The sequence below is a fragment of the Poromitra crassiceps genome (genome assembly GCF_964638095.1).
Source record: "Poromitra crassiceps genome assembly, chromosome: 11".
Taxonomy (NCBI): Eukaryota; Metazoa; Chordata; class Actinopteri; order Beryciformes; family Melamphaidae; genus Poromitra; species Poromitra crassiceps.
This window is the reverse complement of record NC_139643.1, coordinates 40,441,762-40,449,261: the sequence shown is the minus strand read 5'-3', so window position 1 is coordinate 40,449,261 and position 7,500 is coordinate 40,441,762. Positions and strand designations below refer to the sequence as shown.

Sequence of the window (7,500 nt, the reverse complement as noted above, 5' to 3'; positions counted from 1 at the left end):
TGCCGTTAGCTTGGTGTTAGCCTACGTTTGCTAACTAAGTGTTATGGCTCAAAACGCGGCGATAGTCACTTTTAACCAGTATCTTTTCCATGTAAGTCCATCAGCTTTGATATCTGTTGGCTGGTTGCGGATATTTGTAACAATATTGTGACTTCTGGACGAACATTTTGCAGAGTTAGAGAGGCAGCCATACTGTTTCCGGTCTACCGCCTGGAAGGGACACTCATACCCCTTCAAGGATTCAAGGATTCAAGGATTCAAGATTTATTAAGTGTCCCAAAAGGGCAAATTGGATTGCAGGAAGCGTAGTACGAAGTACATACATAAAAACAAATAAGACAAAAAGAACATTGTAAAAGCAGTCTAGAGCAGCAGTTTAAAGTGCAACACAATAGTTAAAGTGCAAATGACACAATAGTTAAAGTGCAAATGACAACAGTAGCAACGATCTAAAGTGCACAGTAGAGATATAAAGTGCATAGTAGCAAAGTGCAGTTCACTCACAGCAGCACATTTATATCACAAGAAAGAGCTACAATGTATCATTGTATTAAAGCACAAGAGAAAAAAAAAGAGAAAAAAAACCTCAGTCCAGACCAAAGGGCAGACAAAGTATATAATACAGATATACTGTATTGTACCCCTAAGAATAAATAAAGATAAAAGAATAAAAGAATAAAAGGATAAAATAAATAAATAACAGCAACGGCAGATGGGGAGACATTACATTTGTACCCCAGCAGCGTTCAACGCTCTGATAGAGACAGGCACAAAGGAATTTCTGTACCTGTTCTTTTTAACTATGGGGGCACGAAGGCGGAGCCCGGAAGGAAGCAGCTCATATTCGAACCTCAGAGGGTGGGCATCATCTGATCGGATGGACTCAGCTTTCTTCAGCACCTGTTTATTACAGATCTGGTCCAGGCTTCTGAACTGGGTTCCGGCTATTTTTGAAGCCACCTTCACTATTCTCCCCAGGGAGTTCTTGTCTTTAGTACAAAGATTACCATACCAGCAGATTATGGAAAATGATATGACAGACTCCACAAAAGCACTATAGAACATTTTCATCAAAGTTTTATCAACCTGAAATTTGGCCAGCTTCCTAAGGCAGTAAAGGCGCTGCTGACCTTTCTTACACAGCATGTCGGTATTCAGATCAAACTTCAGCTTGCTGTCAATTACCGTACCCAGATATTTGTAGTCTGTCACTATATCGACAGGCTGACCGTTGACAAAACTGCTCTGGGGAACAGGGGGGGAACGTCGAAAATCAATACAAACCTCTTTCGTTTTGGAAACGTTGAGTTCCAAGGAAGCGTTTTCGCACCAAGAAACGAAGTCGTCAATGACTTGGCCGTGTCCTACATCATCATCGCCAAGCAGACTGACGATGACAGAATCGTCAGCGTACTTGACGATGAATCTGTTGGCGAAACGGCTGCGACAGTCGTTGGTGTATAGAATATATAAGAAAGCAGATAAAACACAGCCTTGGGGCGAGCCAGTAGAGGACAATAAGATACTGGACAGTATCCCATTGACCCTCACCTGCTGAGATCTATTCGTTAAAAAGTCTAGAATCCAACCAACGAGGCACTTATCCAGACCGAAAAAGCTGGTTAATTTCTCGACCAGAATGTGTGGCTGGATGGTGTTAAATGCTGATGAAAAATCAGCAAAGAGCAGCCTAACGTGATTCTTACTGCCCTCTAGATGCTTGAATATGAGGTTCAGTAAGGTGGCTGTAGCATCCTGCACGCCTCTATTAGCACGATAGGCAAACTGAAGTGGATCGAGCAAAGAGTCAGTTTTTGTTACTAGCTCATCCTTCACTAGCCTCTCAAACTGTTTCATGACCAGGGAGGTTAGGGCCACTGGCCGGAAGTCATTAAGTGATTTTGGATTGTTGCACTTGGCAACAGGAACAAGAATGGATTTTTTCCAAAGGGACGGCACCCTCTGCTGGCGGAGTGACAGATCAAAAATATGGCTGAAAATGGGACCTAATTGCTCAGCACATACCTTTAAAATACGCCCGCTTAAGTTGTCTGGGCCAGGGCTTTTTTTAGGTTTGCACCCTTTGAGACGTCTTATCACCTTTTGCTCGTCGAAGAAGGGGTTCAAAGGGGGGGCCAGAAGGAGACTGTCTCTCAACACAGAGTGTTTCTCACTAAAATCGCGAGTCTCAAATCGACCATAGAAGTCATCAAAACTCTGAGCCATATCAGCATCAGACTGAAAACCATTTAACTGTATATTCTTCTTACTACCTACCTTGAGCCCAGTAATACATTTCATACTGTCCCAGGCGGAACCTAGATTATTTGTACGGAGTTGAGACTCTATTTTCTCCTTGTATTTCCTTTTACTTTTCCATATCTCCTGTCTAATCTCCTTCTGCAGGCTGCGCATCTCAGACAGTTTTCCTTCTCTGAAGGCCTTTCTCTTACGGCTCAGGAGCGTTTTAAGGGCCTTAGACACCCAGGGCTTACTATTAGGAAAGATCTTAATCTTTTTATCTGGAATCACAATGCTTTCACAATAATGGGACCAGCTACTAACAACATCAGTCAGTTCATCAATGTCTACAGAGGATTCTTGAAACATCTCCCAGTCAGTGGAGTCAAGGCAACCTTGCAGAGTTAAACAGGCATCATCGTTCCAGTCTTTAACAGTGATAGTCTGCACCTTACCACGTTTTAATGCTGTACGATAGACAGGAATTAGATGAATGCAATTGTGATCGGACAGACCTAAAGGAGGGAGGGGGATGGATTTGTATGCACCTTTGATGGAGCCATAACATAAGTCCAGTGTTTTATTGAGTCTTGTTGGGCAAGTGACATACTGATGAAAGTCTCTGAGTGTTTTCTTCAGAGTGCAGTGATTCATGTCCCCTAGAATGATATTGGGAGCATCAGGAGAAATGGATTGGAGTCTTTGTACAACTTGATAGATAGTTTCACAGGCTTTGCTCTCATTCGCCTTCGGATGAATATAAACAATTGTCACAAACAGCTGGGGAAACTCACGAGGCAGATAAGGTGGGCGGAGTGACACAGAGAGCAGCTCTATATCGGCAGTACAGATTTTCTCCCGGACAATGACAGATTTGCACCATCGCTTATTAATATATAAACATACCCCGCCTCCAGAGGACTTGCCTGTTGCCACTGGATCTCTATCCAGCCGGAAAGGAGACCCGAAGCCTTCAGTCTCAAGGTCCGTGTCCGAGTCCCTATCAGACAACCAAGTCTCGGTGAAGGCTAAAATACAGGCATCACGAAAGTCATGATTATGTCGGACCTGTGCCTGAAGTTCATCAGTTTTGTTACGCAGGGATTGAGCGTTCGATAAGATGATTGAAGGCAGCGGAATACGGGAGAGCGGCTGGTTTTTCAGCTTCAAACGAGCGCCGCCACTTCTCCCCCGCTTCCTAATCCTGGACCTACGATCACGTCCCCCGGGGAGGTCCGGAGAGCCTGTAGACCGGAGCCCATCAAAGCTGGGAAGTGAAAGGTCAGCCGGAGGATCGTATGTGTTCCACTGTAAAAGTAGCTCCCTGCTATACTGGAGTCTGGCCGGGCGCTCGGGAGTCAGAAGCGTATAACCCAGGCTCCAGACTAGGTGAAACGCCAGCCACGCCAAAAACGTAGCATAGTAATCCATGCTTGCTGCTTAGTGAGAGTCACCAAGCAGAGAGTTCCCAGGGACAGCAGGCTCTTGAGCCTCCCAGGCCCCTAAGAGAGAATTCCTGTGTCGCCGAGCTCTGTAGAGAGGCCGCTGGGTCCCACGGTGAAGAAAGACGGGACGCTTTGCGGCTGGTGTCAGCGTGAGGGAAGCTAGCTTGCTAGCTGGTAGGGTAGCTAGCCTGCTACCAAATACCAACGGGCGCAGACGATGGCAGAGATTTCTTGGATCAGCGGGCTTCTGTAGAAGGGTTCCCGATTAGCCGAGCTCTGTAGAGGTAGAATTCTACCGGAGTTTCTTGGTATAGGAGGACAGTTAGTAGAGATAAGTCCTCTGGCTATCGGTACAACAGGAGCCGTGGTGTTAGCTCTGTTAGCTTAGCACAGGATACTGGGAACAAGAAAGACCGAAGATTCAATGCAGCGTTACTAACGATTGTTGCAGAGCAGACTTCAATTGTAGGAACACTTAAACTTGAACACAATGGACTGCTAGTACTCGAAGACGTAAAAAACAACATAAAAACAACATAAAACACTACACTTGCTGCTGGTCGCTGCATGAGCATGCGCCCGAGTCAACCGGAAGTCCCTTTTCCACCGAACTAGTTTCAGGGCCGGTTCTGGGCCAGAGCCTAATTTTGAACCAGTTCTTTGTGTTTCGACAGCCTAAACTCTGGCTCTCGGCGCTGGAAACGGGTGCTTCAGTGGCTCCACTTCTGTCCTGGATCAGATGAAAGCACCGCTACGTCATAGGCTGCGTCAGGGGCTGGGGGCAGTCTAACGTGAGGCGAACTCGAAAAACCAGGAGCAATAACAACACTTCGTTCATAATAAAGTACTCTATCTATCATCAGGTCCGCCATGTTGAATGAACCCTGAACCTGCCGCTAGTGCTGCTGGGAAATCAGATACTTTTTGCTTTTTTTTTTACCGACGTATCCAATGACGTAATGACGTGGCTCTCGTTCAAAGCTCTCGCGGTGGAACAAGAAAGGGGTTCATAATCTGGGGCTCCAGGCTCCCACTGAGCGCCAGTTTTGAGCAAAGCTCCAGCCCAGGCTCCAGGTTCCTGTAGGTGGAAAATGGGTAAGAGATGACACAAAGAAGTAGGCTATATTTAAGGCAGGAGCGAGGCTCTTATCATTTTTGGACAACAGTGCTCCAGCCATGATGTTGCAGTGGGACAAGGTATAAGCCTTCGGTTCTTATCAATAGACGATCTTTGGCACACATGTACGTTTTCATAGAACATCAATGTTGTACAGGTCAGAGGAACTGACTCGAGGGAGCTTTAAGCCCACCACCACATACTGTAACTCTCTCTGTATTCCACAGTAGACCAGACTTTTCAATCTGGTGACAACCGGCGACATTCCCGCGCTGGCCTGGAGCATAATGCACCAGAGACTCCCACCCGGCCAGGGTGGGAGTCAGGCTAATTTCCGGTTAGCCTTCTGCTAACTTGAATGGGGATACATAATTCAGTCGTAGACTTTCCAATTGTATCAAATTCTGAAGTGAACGAGCCACTTCGCGGCGCTTTGTGACACTCAAGTCTATTCATCTACTGTCTTACAGCCCCGACGGAGTGGGCTACGGCGTAGCTTCAGGGCCGCTGGAAGTCATTTTAAGCAGGGGGTGCAAAAATTGGACGTTTTTTTTTTACATTTTTTTGCCATATTTAGAGGAATATCTCATTTTAAATTAACATTAGGATACTGTTGTGATGTAATTATTCAGTATTTTCTCCTTTTCTCACTCATTCAGAGCAAAGAGGGAGATATATAGCATGATGATAATGCTCTATATCTCCCTATTTGCTCTGAATACACCAGTTAACATGACACAGACTTAACATGATAGAAATATTATCAGCAAACTTAATGACTAGACTAATTATTCTGATCTGAATGGCATATATCAATAAACATTGACTCCTCTCTTTGCTGTATAGTGGGAGGTGCATTTTTGAGTAGGCTATTAAAATAGCATGTCAAGTTCACATTTCTTTATTGCCAGATTAAACAATTCGTGTTGGTTGTTGGTTGGTTCAACACAACATGTGCGCGCATGCGCGCTTCTTCTTCTTCTCTAGCCTACAAGCATGTAACTTCCTTGATTGTTATTGTTGATAATTATATTTAAATAGGCTACATTTCCATTTCCCGAAACATTCTAAAACAAGAAAGGAACATAGTGCACTGCAAAATATTTTTAATTACATTTGTAAAAAAAAAAAAAAATTTGAAAAAATCTAGGGGGTGCTGCAGCACCTGCAGCACCCCTACTTCCCGCGGCGCTGCGTAGCTTAACACAATGCTGCATTCAACTGTTGCTCGGACCATCCCATTTCCCGAGTTGGAAAGTCGTTCTTCCTCGGTGTGTTCATGAGCTTTTAAATCGTAATGTGAAAGCAACATGGACGCTACAAAGAAGATGTGTTGTATTTTATTTCTCAGAGCGTTTAAACAACACATTGCTGTAGCTGTTTCCAGTTTTTGCGTGACAACAAAGAACAAATGAAGCGATCGGGAAGTAATTTTCCCAACACCACATGAATGCAGCGCACGTTCCTTCACTGCCAGAAGTGCCAGAAGGGGGAGACAAAGGCTCTGCACTACAAAAGTTACACACGCCAACTTTAATCGACATGAAAAGCAAGACACATGCAGGTTGTGTTGTATGGAGAACTGGATGAATCCCATGTGACCAGAGACAATGACATGTGAACAATACAGACCAATGAGCAATCACAAACAACCAAATCCAATTCATATAGAGATAAATATTACATACAGCATATAGCTTTTTTTTTTTACAAAGTTGGATGCACACAGACAATGTCAATGTTATGGGGAAAGGGAGCAATTTATGTAGGCTATTACAAAACAGCTATCTGCTCAAAAACTGCATTTACCTTGAGCTGCAAAAATCCAATTACATGAAGGGTAATAAAATCTCCCTGGTGGGCTGGAGACTGAATGACAGTGTTATGAAGAAGACGAGCACATGTGAACAACCACATATGGACATGGAAGGACATACAAAAAAAGACGGAGTACGGAAATGCGTGCGCGAGCGCACACACACACACACACACACACACACACACACACACACACACACACACACACACAAACACACACACACACACACACACACACACACACACCTGTACACACACACACACACACACACACACACACACACACACACACACACACACACACACACACACACACACCTTCCCCACCTCGCCTTCCCCACATGAACTCTGCTCCTTGTCCAATCTTCGCAGCATAGGGATATAATGCTATGGCAATTCACATGGCACCCCACAGTGGGTTGAATGGGGAAAGATCATTTGTTCCCCTTATCATGGCATACGGCCAATTCAGGCCGTGATTGTATACCTACAACTTTCCATTGCTCAAAATGGCTGAGCACTAAGCTACCAGTGCTTGGCTTTTTGTGGGCAATTGCCTGCCGTTCTGTAAGCCTAGTGTTTTGAACTTCTGGAGGAAATTTCCCTCTTAAATTTTTTGCCTTTGAATCGAGTTTGGAAAGGACGCGTTTGTCACCCGCTGTGTTGGTTATAGAAGATATCCAAGGTGGATTATCTCGCAGAGGATGTTTGATGAAACCGGCTACACAAGACGACTACAGTACCACCCACTCCTCCTCAGAAGAGAAAAGAAAAATGACGAGGAAAGAAAATACCATGGCGTACTTGATCTTTCTCTCTTTCATCTACGGCCGTGTTCATGGACAAATCCATTGGCTCTGACCCAGAATGGAGCCCTCT

General features: G+C 44.8%; 1 pseudogene across 1 annotated transcript in view; it reads left to right on the top strand.

Moving 5' to 3' along the window:
- The first annotated feature begins 3,361 nt into the window (after positions 1-3,361).
- Positions 3,362-7,500, top strand: part of LOC310785023 (E3 ubiquitin-protein ligase RNF10 pseudogene) — a 32,913-nt pseudogene continuing 28,774 nt past the window's right edge. The window contains exon 1 of the transcript in view: positions 3,362-3,522. The product of the transcript in view is annotated as an E3 ubiquitin-protein ligase RNF10 pseudogene (transcript). The remainder of the gene's footprint in view (positions 3,523-7,500) is intronic.